This window comes from Maylandia zebra, linkage group LG20, assembly GCF_041146795.1.
Source record: "Maylandia zebra isolate NMK-2024a linkage group LG20, Mzebra_GT3a, whole genome shotgun sequence".
Taxonomy (NCBI): domain Eukaryota; kingdom Metazoa; phylum Chordata; class Actinopteri; order Cichliformes; family Cichlidae; genus Maylandia; species Maylandia zebra.
Window position 1 is genome coordinate 27439420 of NC_135186.1, and position 13160 is coordinate 27452579.

General features: G+C 40.1%; 1 protein-coding gene across 5 annotated transcripts in view; it reads right to left on the bottom strand.

Moving 5' to 3' along the window:
• LOC101470284 (synaptotagmin-2) overlaps positions 1 to 13160 on the bottom strand; it is a 66597-nt gene that overhangs the window by 16200 nt on the left and 37237 nt on the right. The window contains exon 1 of one of the 5 annotated variants that reach the window (XM_004546267.3): positions 11750 to 11934. The exons of the other annotated variants lie outside the window; for them this stretch is intronic. The gene's annotated coding sequence lies outside the window, so the exon portion shown is untranslated. Of the gene's footprint in view, positions 1 to 11749; positions 11935 to 13160 lie in introns of those variants that run through there. 5 annotated transcript variants of the gene reach the window in all.

Below are 13160 nucleotides of genomic sequence, written 5' to 3' on the forward strand. Positions count from 1 at the left end.
ATATGGATGGAGCTGTCTTATGAAAGTCGTCTAAATCAGCGGTTCCCAACCATTTTTGTGCTACGGACCGGTTTATGTCCGACAATATGGTGTCGCGGATAAATACAACAAAATAAAACCAGTACCAAAAAAGGAAGATTAATTCATAACACACTGGAAAAGACCCAGGGAAACTGAGTTAACGATAAAAACGATTAAAAAATGACGATAAAAAACAATAAAAACCCTGAAAACCATAAATTTCACACCTGGGCCTCAACTCTTGCAGCCTGGTTGGGGACCACTGGTGTAAATGATACAAAAGGTATAGGAGAGGGATAGCTGATGTATTCGATTCATGGTTTTGATATTTACTCCCTTTTGTGACATATAAAAATGTGTTTGTTAGCCACTGAGCCCCAAAAATGTAAATCACCAAATTAAATACAGGTCATGACAGAAACAAAAGATTCATTCACAGAACTTGAACTTATAAACTTCTATGTAGCATTAAGTTGGACCAGTTGGATCTTGGTTTTTACATTTCTAATACTTGGTAAGTCCCAACGCTACTGATTATTTTGAGGAAATATACCTACAAAAAAGCAAAAAAAATGTTATTACGTCTGCTGAAGTATCACTGAGATCAATTTAGCTCCAAACTCTCTCTCTCTCATGCCTCCAGTTAAATATATATGTAGTAGTATGTGCAGAGGCTGCTTTAAAATCCATCTGCTGAATCCAACCAGAAGGAGAAAATTATATTTACAAAATAGTTTTGTGACAGTCGCTTAGAAGCCAGTTTTGATATACTATGCAATGCTGACAAATCAAATGCGAAACTTGAAATCTCCCGAGTGCACACAGTGAGTAGAGAGTGTCTGGTGTCCAGAAGTTAAACCTCTGAAATGAACAATATTTGCATGTATATAGACTTAAGATGTTTCAACTGGGGAAATGAGAAGCTGATCTGTGTGCATGTTTGTCTGTGTGTGTGTTTCTGTGTTTGTGTAACATATGCCAAAGTGAATATTTTAAATCTGACTTTTCTTTTCAAATGTCTGGAGAGGGCCCCGTGTCCGATTGGCGACCTGTCCAGGATATACCCCTCTCGCTCTATGGTAGCTGGGATAGGCTTCCTCTAATATAAGCTGAGAAAGGAGATCTTTGGGTTCCCAGAGAACCTTGGGTAAGGCTCTGTGATTTCATTTCAACTTTGTTCATGACGAGCTCACCAACAATTATATAACTTAACAACCATTAGGTGAATAGTATGGAATTTTTATTTTATTTTTATTTTTTTGCTTTTGTGCTATTTCCAACTCAATTTTTTTAGACATTCTCTTTATTTATCTTGCAGTCAGCCAGTTCATCCACTGTCTGAAACAAGCCACTGTATCTTTTAATTGGCTGCCCCTCACAAATGAAGTATTTGACCTGTGGCTAACAGGGCCGTTTATTGCTCACAGCATTTGTTTGCCTTATATTACTGTATAAGGGATATGCAAACTTTATTACATCATGAAGAGCTAAGAGTAGACAAAAACTAAAACAAAGTGTGTAGATGAGCCTGAATCTTTGGCTCCCAACCATTATTTGTACATAGGTTGACTTTATTATGTGAAACTCTGGTCATGGGTACTAAAGGCATTTGCTGCTGTAGAAGTATACATGACAGTAAAATCATAAGAGATCCATTTTAACCTATTTCATAAAATTCTGATTTGCAAAGACTTTACTTGATCAAGGCACTAACGCTATTTCTAGTCTGATGTTGCTTCCATATGTGCGCCAGCTGTGCCTGACCAGGAGAGATGTTTAACCACACACAGAAACAAAATGAACTACTACTAGCCATTCTCCTGTGGTGTTTCCAGAGGCCAAACAAATGTTCAATCAGAGCTCTTATCTGTTCCAGAAATCACAGAGTGACAAGTGCAGCTGAAATCAGCCTGCCGACAGAGCGATGAGTGATTGGGCAAGACCTTGATTCAGAAAGCAGAACGAGAAGACAAGCATAACAAGAGCAGACTTCTGCTGCTGATTTCATTAAAGTCATGGTGATATGGGGAAAAAGAAGGAATTTCCTATTTCTCAAGTGCCAATTCTCCAGGATGGTGCCAGAGATTCTGCTTCTATTTATTGCTACATATAAATTATTCAAATTGAGGCTGACAGCGGAAAGGATAAGCTTATATTATTCAGGGGCCAGGACCACTTTATACATCCCAAAATATATTATGTAAAATAACTTGTGCTGCTGTTATGCAGACTGATGTTACCAGTGATGAACATCTTGTGAATATATACATAGATGGGGAATTGAACAATTACACAAACATTGTCAGTTATTGAGAAAATTACTGAGGAATGCTTTCATCCATCACACATTTAAAAATGAGTGGGCTGTTCAATGAAACAGCAATCACAAGCCTCACTGTCTCCACTCTCCACTGTATTATGCATTACAGTAGATATTGTAGCGCTGTTAAAGATATCCACTTACATCTGAGGTTTATGGGCAGTTTTTCCTTTTTGTCCCTCACATTTGATCAAGCCAGACCAATCAAATTACTTTTCATGGTTATGTGTACAAGAATTTTATCTCCTCCACACTGAGGACGAACATAGGGGACACAGACTTGTTTTATGACAGACATTAGCCCTGTTTTACAGCTAGCTAAGCCCTTACTACTCGCTCCAATAAAATCAGATAAATAAACCATTTTTATTTTAAAGAATGCCAGCAAACACCAGACAATGCCTTTTAACAAAACTAAGATTTGAGAAAAATATCTCCTTGTGGAGGCTGCACTAAATACCAAATACACACAGTCTCAGGGGTAGAAAACTTAATCTTCTGAATAAAAAACAGGTCATATCAGACATCCAAGCAAATTGACCTTGCAAGGTGCTTGTTCCTTTTCTCTGACTAGATCTAAATATGCATATCCTGAAATAACTTGCAACAATAATGATCCACAATGCCTCGCTATCTAAATAAAGGAACATTTCTTAATGGGGAATTAAGCATACAAAAACAAGACTAAGAGTTACCAGCCATGCTAATAGCTGCATCAGTATGCTGTCATGCTAGCAGCTATGACATTCGCAGACATTCGCTAGCAGGCTAACATGTGCTCAGGGTGATTGGTATCACGTATGACGGTTTTGCAGGTATTTAGTCTAAAACCAAAAAGTTACAGAAGATAAATAAGTCTTCTAAGTCGTTACAATTAATTTTTGTTTAATAAAAATGCAAAGCCACCAATGTGAATCCTCAAGTGGCACTAGAAGTAAAGCTAAGTAATTATAATACATCATCTGGAATGATGAATATCTGCACAATATTTTGTGTATTTTGGAGACTTTAACTGGGTAAGTGAAAACTTTATCTTACTGATAAATGAAAAGTCAAAGGATCCACAAAGTCATTAAAATTCTTCCATTAAGGAGGATAAACATTTGTACCAAGCCTCAGAGTAATCTATCAAATAGTTGTTGGAACTGTTACGCCTCCTCTTCTTTCTGCTCTCGCTGCAGGGTTTCTTTCCACAGCAGTCTGTAGGCAGGAAGAGTTGCTGACATATTATGGGTATGCTTGTGTAGGCCTCCACAACAGCTCAAATAAGCCTGGCCTAACTTTTTTTTTATCTGTCTCCTTTCAAGGATCCACCTTTCATGTATTTTTTAATTTTTAAGAAATGAACTGATAATTGGCATCCTAACCTTTCTATCTCCTGTTTTCTCACTCGATGTGAGCTACAAGATGTTTCTGCCAGCACCAAAGTAGTATACTACCCACCAGGCTGACACTACTAAGAGCCATGTCGAAGTGCAGCTGATAACTACAAAGATCTGCTGTAATCTACCATCATAAATCACTACAGTGCATATATGTAACATATTAACGCAACATTTTCACACTTGTGCAGAGGTTCTAAGCAAGAAAACTAGGAGTCAGACTGGGAAGTTCAGTCCCTGAACCAACAGATTAAACCCTGAAGATAAGTAACAGTAACACTTGCCCCTTGCTCATTATCATCACTGAAAGGCCCTTGAGCAACACACTTAAGCTCCATCTGCTTCAGCGGAAATGTACAGTGACCAGTACATCAGACAGTATTTGTACTGGGCAGCTTCCAGATCTAAATGTGTTTAAGTGTTTGAGAGTTGAACAGGCCCTGAAACAGCAGCAGTTAGGGCCAGGAAAGCCCACCCTGGATGGTATAAATAGCCTTTCCATCCAATATATATTTAATATAAACCATGACTACTGGAACTCTGTGGGAGGTTTAAGCTCCATCTTTCAATGTGCGTCTCATTTCGTTAGAGTTTGAGTCATCAGAATTAGTTAAAACAAAATGGCTCAGCTGCACGGCACACAGCAGCACAGCTATGGGCATGATCCTTCCCTTATCACGAAACACACTGCTCAGAGTTGGATTGAGATCAAGCATATTTAGCTTTCCCATGCAAACAGACTTGGTATATTAACGCCAAGTACAAGCACAGCACTTGTAAGTGGTACGCAAAGGTTAAATATTTGTCTTTCAGTAAAAGGTGGGATAAAATAAAGGTGAAGGCAGGTGGTTTTAATTTAACTAACAATCACTGGAAATGCCAAAGGTTGTTTCTTTCATTAGTAAACAAATTAAAGACTTTTTTAAATGCATTCATCTTTTCAAATGCATTAAATAACTACTTCAATCCTTTAGTTGCAGAAATTAATATGCATCTTGTTGCATTTGGTGTCCTAACCTTTGCATCATATTTAAGAGCACGAACTGCATGTGTTTTATGCTGTAAAATAAATAAGATTAGTAGGTGATATTTAACAAAAAATACTCAAGGCACACTAATGGTTTACCACATCATATGTTGTCTTCATCATCATTAGAGGAAAATATGAGTCACTTAGAAACAGTCCAATACGTCTCCAGGCTTATCACTATTATTACCCTGCACCTGTCAAATCCTAATGATACAATCAGTGTGTCCTCGTGCAAACATAAAAAAAAAAAAAACATCACTAAGAAACATGACTAAGAAATTCTGTGCCCCTATCTGAGGTCATGTGCATGACATTTTGACCATTGTGACATCCTCTCCAGCGATGGGAAACCCCAGGCTGCAGATAAGCCAACTGCAAGCACGGCGACTGTGTTTAGTAAGGGCTTATTAGCAACCAGGTCAGATCTCCGAAAAAACAACCTAAGGAGAGTAAGCTAAAGTCACGCAGCTGTTTCACTGCACAACAACAGGGCAGCCTGAGTAGCAATTAATTAACAATCTGCAGCCAAAGAGCCAGGTCTGTTTTCCCTCTGCGCTGACGCTTTGCCTCTATAGCCTTTCACACAGCTGTCCAATAGTGGCCAAAGTATATCTGTGTGTGTGCAGCAAAATTATAGATCCATCCAGACTTGAATTCAAATGCAGCGCATGGCTTTAAACCCCAGAAACATCATAACATCTACTTTCAAAATGGCTTCTACAAATGAAAAGAAAACTGGTCCCAGGGTCATGTGACTGCAGCCTGGGGCAACAGTCAGGATCAGTGGGGCGGCAAATTAAGTATTGAATACAGTAAAGCACTTTGAAAAGATACAAAGAGAAAGGACAGTAAAGGGTGCTTGGATGTCATTGGCCACCAGACGACCAGGGCCCTAAAAGATACAAAGCAATCTGAATTACTCTGACCCCAGTGAAATCATTCAACCCCCACCGAGGCTCCTACCATCTGTGACATTATGGCTTCTGTCTGGGTGAAGTGCTTGGCCTCATACTGAACTAGCTGTGCATCCCATGCTGCTTCATAGCCCTATAAGCCTTCATAATGTGATTGTTTATACAAGAAGCTACATACATGCAAAGCCTTTCATACTAGACAGACCCTTAAATTTTGCAGAACTGACCCTCATGCAAAATAGTATTTCTTTCACAGACTATCCCTTTGTGATAAGTTGCATGTATGGGTGTGCTCTAATTTTGTACTTTTGCGCTTCATGCTGAGTGACTCTTTCATCTGAATCCCAATGAGCTATTTTAGGTTTGAGCCAAGTTGCGTTAGATATTGAGGATATCGTTTAAAGGGTAATTGTTCAAAGGCATCACGCAAATCTCGAATTCATGATAAACACACTTGAAGACACTGGACGAAGAGAATACTGGCTCAGCTAGCACTGAGTCACAGCTGACCTCTGACTCTCTAGGCTGGATTTCAGCTGAAAATGTGGACTGGAACATTAAGAGAATAAGGAGCATTGTATTTTATTAGATCCATCAGACAGAACAGCACTGTAGTTGGAAAGCTGAGCTGAGATGGTGGAGTTCTTTCAATTAGAGATAATGTGCAGCTTTGTTCCTGAACTCTTGCTACTTTATGGTAATTCACCCCTGCTGAAATGGACTCAGGGCTCCTATAGTCATAATGGGCTCATTTTGGCCAAGTTTTAATAGGATTACAGTGAGGATACTGATAGTTGCCTTGCGTGTTATTTACCAGCAAAGACACAGTGTGGACAAAATCTAAGATTGCAACTCACATGTCACTTTATTAGGTTTACCTTACTAGAACTGGATTGGAACCCTTTCTGAAGGCACTATTTATATTTTAAGTATTCATGTAATATATTAATGTAATATTATTCATGGATAGATTAGACACTCACAAGTCACTTTATTAGATACAGTTTGCTAGAACTATATTCTGACCCATGGGTCATACCAGCCCTAATTTTTCATAGCATAGATTCAACAAGGACATTCAAGGAATGTTGTAAATATTTCTTGGAGATGTTGGTCCATATTGGTCCACATATGATGGCATCACACATTTGCTGCTAATTTTCAGCTGGACATCTATTATGGAAATTTCCCATTTATGTTCAAGAAACCAGTTTGAGATGATTTTTGTGACATGACATCTTACCCTGCTGGATACATTCATTAGAGATGGGTACACTGTGGTTACAAAGGGATGGACATGGTCAGCAATGACAATTATATAGGCTGTGGCATTAAAAGGAATTTCAACTGGTACTGAGGGGCCCAAAGTTCCACCACACCTTTACCTCACCATCAGCCTGAACATGGATACAGAGCAGAGTAGATCGATGTGTTAATGTTGTCTATGCCAATTTCTGACCCTACCATTCAAATGTTGGAGCAGAAATCAATACTTATCAAGCCAGGCAACATTGTGAAAATTGGAGCCTCAGTTTCCAGTTCTTAGTTAACTGGTATGGCACCCACTGTGGTCTCCTGCTCACAGGATAGTTTCTCTTTTTTGGTATTCTCTGTCAACCTTAGAGATGGTAAGGGAAAAATCCAGTAGATCAGCATTTTCTGAAATACTCTGAATCATCCATCTACAAGACACGCCATGTCCAAAGTCACTTTAATCACCTTTCTTCCCCATTCTGAATCTTGGTTTAAACTTCAGCAAGTGGTCCCGGCCATGTCTACATGCCTAAATGCACTGAGTTGCTGCCTTGTGGTTGGTCGATTAGATGTTTATGCAAATGAGTTAGGTGCCCCTAACAAAGTGGGCAGTGAGTGTATATTCATTTGTATATGCAAAAACACAATTACACTGCCACTGGATTACAGTATTAGCAATAGAGTTTCCTGTATTGCTCTACAGTACTTGTAACAACAAGTTTAGCAGGGCTCCATGGGTATATCTTGTAAAGTCTTTCATGTTACTGCATCTCTGGTTCATCACATATAAAGTCCACGATTTCACCAGGCATGCAGAGTCAGATAACTGCTAATTGTATGGCAGAGGCAGATTTCTGCAAGGTAGCCTACTGGAGTTTTAAAGCACTCCCTGTTTTGCAATTGCATGGTAGACAGCCAACAGTCTGACAAAAGCACTTGCAAATCCAAAAACACAGCATGCAGTGTAAAATATGCTTCAGAGCCAGATTCCTCAGTTTATGACCAACAGCCTTCAAACTGCTAGCCACAATAAATGAGTATGCCAAGTGTCTGTCAGATGCTATATTTTATTTAACAGCGAATTGAACAATGAACTCCCCCAACATGGCTCAAACGTCAGTGTTAAACAGCTCTCATATAAGGTGTTTATGTCTCCTTATTTGTGTTAATGTGGCACATGATGGAAGTGGTGTTAGAAAAGCTGCTGTTAAAAAAGTGATGGCAAAGCATACAAAATTTAAATCTGACATTTTTATAACAAAAAAGAAAAACACTTTTAAAAGTGGACAGTAACGCTGTAAACATTACACCAAATCTGCACCGACAAAGAGCAGATTGATTGACATTTACATACTCACTCAGTGACTGATCTGCTATACAGTCAGTGAAACTGCGGTCATCTAGGACAGGATATTTACAGAGACACTAGGACTCTGTGTACAGCTTCAGGGCTGCACGAATACTCTGACTGCAAACATAAACAACACAAGCATCTACAGAAAAAAGTATGACCATCCATCAGCGAGGTCAGCAGGGCACTTACACTTTTATGTCAACAAAATGATGGAAATCCTGCTGATGATGTGAACGCACTGACTGAGATAAGGATGTTAAAAAAAAGGTGTTTTGCAGATCATCTCACTAAAGAGAATTAAAGAAGAGCCTCTTTCTCATCTATCGCATTGTGCACTGATCCAAAGGGTGGTCCAGAGGGCCTCATTTACAAACCTGCTTGGGTAGATAAAACAATGCTTATTCTCACCTGCAGCTGAATGTGATTCAGCTATTATCAGGAGGGATCCTTGAAAAAAGAGGGGGTGGGGGGCGGATGCCAGGGTTTGAATGCTGAGTGAGGAGCTGCGGGGATCATTTACAGCCAGTTGCCATACATTCTCCCTCTCCCCCTCAGCACATCCCCTTTCCCTGTCCCCTGATAGGTCGATTAATCATTCTGTCACAGAGACAGTGACCCAATCTGCATGTAAGGTTGTGCAGAGGAAATGTGACGGAGCAGAGGGCTTCTGCAGCACTGCAGATAGGCCGCATCTAATAACAGTTAAAAAGGGAACATACGCAGGCAGTAAGACTGCTAAACGTAAGGATTTACCCACTATGACTGCTCTGAAGAAGTGGCTTGGCTGAAATAAATAAATAAATAAAATATGCACAGTTATAGATAATGAAAATGAGTATATATAAACCTACCTAGACTAGCATAAAGACTGCAAACAATGTAAATAGCACTTCTTTAAAAGTTTTGGTAGGTCAAAAAAGTAATGCCTCTTTGACGCCAAATCGAAAGTAATGCCTGAGATGCTCAGCTTATGGCCCACAGGTAACATTGGGATCACCAAGTGGCTGACTGGACCACCATTTTCTAATCCACTAAGAAAATTTTACCTAGGAGGTCCCAGCTAAGTCAAGCCAAAGGATTTCCAATTAAAATGCAGTTGATGCTCCTGGATGCAGTAAAAAACCAGACGTATATATCCGAACCAAGACGATATATTCAGTAATTTAATGTAGACCTGCTTGAAACTTAACTGTTCAATGTTCATGTAACTTTTCAGACTACTAATCACTGGGTAAATTCAGAGGTTTTGCTGTAACACTGTTGGTGTTACACAAAACAGTATGATGAAACATGCTGAAAACCACATCACTAATTCTCCAAGTATGCCCCTTCTCTGTGATGTGCTCTCTCTGACCATCGCAAACTGTCTCCTCCAATGAAGCTAAGGGGCCAGAAAAGAAAGCTGCTGGAAATTTCGCCATGACTAGCATGTTTTTTTTTTCTCCCTGTAAAGATTAAAGAGTGGTGAAACTGCCCCGTCAGCACTGCAGGAGGCTGTGACTAGTGACAGTGTCTAACCGTTTAACACTGAATCTCCCTGCCATCTCCTGCCAGCGACACACCATCACATGGGCTTGGGCCAGAACTGGAAAGGCTTGACTCTCACCTGGAGTGAAAAACAAATGGCAACTGAGCAATCATGGTGATAGCTGTGTTAACGTGTCAGAGAGGAAATCACTGACTCATTCTTAGAGTCCAACATGGCTGGCATTATCATTTTAAACAAGCTTTTGCTTGTGGAATACTTTAAGATTCAAGCTTAGGGAGAAAAACAATTTAACCTAAATAAAGCTATGGTAAGTTGGAAAACAACAGTAATATGGGTGCAAGAGGGCACACCCACTCTAGCACTAACACAGGATACAGGCTGCACAGTTAGAATAAGCCTCTTTTCTTTGTGTTCCTCTTTAAGCAGTTCCAGCATTCGGGCACCAGCTGCCTTCTTGGTGGGAGCCAAGAGAAAAAAAGAAATAAGATTGGTGAACTTCAAAGCTTCCTCTCATTTTTCTAGTTATGTATGAGAGACTCTGAGAGTATTTCTTAGTGCGAGAGCCACTGGGAGCAGCTGCCTGAGGTTTGAACTTAATGAGCCTGCCTGAATGTTTTAGAGCTTGACAAAAAAAAAAAGAATCATCAGAGCATGCTCAGTATCACATAGCCTCTTGAATACTCTGCACTCTGCATATTGGACATGTAAATACACAGATAGAGTACCTACAGTTCTGCATGAACATATAATATGATCCCTGACATTCTACAGTGTACTTGTCTACTCGACTTCTTAGAATCGAATGATCATGTGACCATTTCAAATGCAAGCCATTGACTGACTTTGATCATTGTGACACCAGATACTAGGGGAGAAATAGACCTAGTTTAAATCCCAGTATGTTATTCAGAACAAGGCGGAAGAATAAATAATGAATTGATAATTAACAATTCTCTTTGTGCATGATGTAAAAATTGTGTTGTATTTGTAATTTGCTTTCAAAGCAGGATCAAAACTCCTGGCTTTCAAAAACACTGCAAAATAGCACCCTAGCTATTTTTAGTCTATTTGTTAAATAGAATTTTAATTAAATGGAATTTAATGATAACTCTGCTGTGATAATGATAGGCTCAGAATTGCAAGAGTCAGCATTAGGAATTAAGAAGTACACGCAGCTCATTATAGGTTTCGTCCTTGGTACTGTCACCTCAGTGCTGCCTATGCTATATGTCCCATGAGAGGCAGCAGAAAAAAAAGAGCATCCTGCAGCACTTTATGAAATCCCCACCCCTCCCTCTATACTCCTCAGCACAACTGTCAGTCTCTTTTTGTGTCTAACTGCTCAGTCTAAAAAAATAAAGAGTAGTGGAGCTTGTGTCTGTTTTGTTACATTGTGGACAGACCTGGGGTTTGTGTGTGTGTGTGTGTGTGTGTGTGTGTAGTGTGCTTTTTCTGGCTCCACTTGCCTGTTTCTTAGTATTTAGGGAGGTTATGAGAGAAACCGGTGTAGCTAAAGGGGCAAGCACAGCATCTGTCAGCAGGGCAGCCTCCTGGACACTCTCCAGGAAAGAGGTACAACATCCACCAGGCAAGCTAAATGAGCCGTGATCAATGAGAATAATATACAGAGCCAAAGCTACACTCCCCTTCCAAAAAAATTTACGTAACACTACCTGATTTGAAATGATTAATTTCGTGAACTCAAGGTCCTGTGGCTAGATCCCGGGGCAGATAAGGGCCCAGGAACGGTCTGTATTTCTTTTACAAGGAATCGTCTCGGAGTAAAGTTGGGAACACATGCATCGGTAACATGCACACAGCACCTGCGTTATTGTATAAGGAACGAAAAAAGAAATGCTGAAGTTGGACGCTGCAGGTAAAAATCCTCCAATACAGCAGCAACCATCAGCCCGTAACTCTATTCCAGATTCCACGAAGGAAGTGTTCAAGCAGAGCTGAGAAGAGACTTTAAAATACATCCTTACCTAGCACTACCGTAATTCCGTAATCCTGTTCTCCACAACAGGCAAACCCATTCACCAAATAGGCACTTAGGATTAATGCTACAGTGCCTTAATAATGTCCCTCGACTGCTTTCCCATCAGCACCAGAAACTGCAGTCCTCTTCGCACTGTTTCCACTGCAGCAATACTTGTTCTCCTATATACACACACACGCTCTCTCAGTCATTCTAGCTGTGACTACCCCCACCTCTGTTTCTCTCAATCCCCTCCTCCTCTCCCTCTCTTCACTCTTTCTTTCACTGAATGGAACCCCCTCCCCTTCTTTCAGCTCTCCCTTCCCCTCGCTTTCTCTCCATCTTCAATCTCTCTCTCCGTTCCAGCACTCGCTGCTCGGACAGCTGATTTGTGATGCTGCTCACAAGGTGCTGTATGCAGCAATCTGTGCACCGATGCATAAGGGCAATCCAAAAGCAGCCAGATGCTCTACAGTTTGACCGGCATCCATATCCTTATTCCAAAAACCACTGCTGCTGAAGGACTCAATTGGTTTCGGATGTATCCCTCAGCTAACAAGGCTGCAAGTGTTTGAAAAAAACAACAACAAAAAAAAAACGGGGAAATGAAAAGAGGACAGAGGAAAAAAATGATATATTACAGAAGACACCACTATCCAATAATATGCACACACTAAGATGCCTGCTTACCTCAGCAGTAGTTTGCTGCTTTGGCTCTCTTTTCATTTATCTTGTTTATGTTCTTTGACTAACACCCCTGCTACTGTCATAATAAAAGATTTATTCTAGATATTCATACCAACCTAAACCTTATATAAATATATAGATATATAACGTTAAAAACCTTTCCACCATGCTTTACATACTGTAAGCTGTGAAGCTTGATAAATAGAATCTTATCTGTATAATTCTTTGTGTAAATATTGCAAAACCATCGAAATCCACAGCTTTTTTTCCCCTTACAGTGGGCGTTTTATTGGATTAATGAGAAGATGTAATGCACACTTTCACTTGACGCCAGTGGTCAACCAGACAGTTTGGAGCCCTTGGGGCACTGCTGTGTGTCACTGGGAATTATCATCCTCCCCTAAGTGAATCATCCACCTTATTGGCCTGCAATGAGCGCTGGAACCAAAAATCAATAAAGTCTCAATCACTAAAAAGGGAAGGGGTAGGGATAGAGAGGAGGGTGGGTTGCTGCAATTTCAAAACATACATCTGGAAGGGAGGATCGCAATTTGCTCCCTTTCTGTGACATTGCCATTTCTCAGTGCTGGGTCGAGGCCGTAATAGATACTCGCTGTTTTTGAATTAGAAGTGATTTGGTAATTAAAGGGAAGGTAATGGTATTCCAATAAAGTTCACATAAAGAAAAATGAGTAGAGGGCTCTGTACATCTTTGTCCGCTCCATATATCC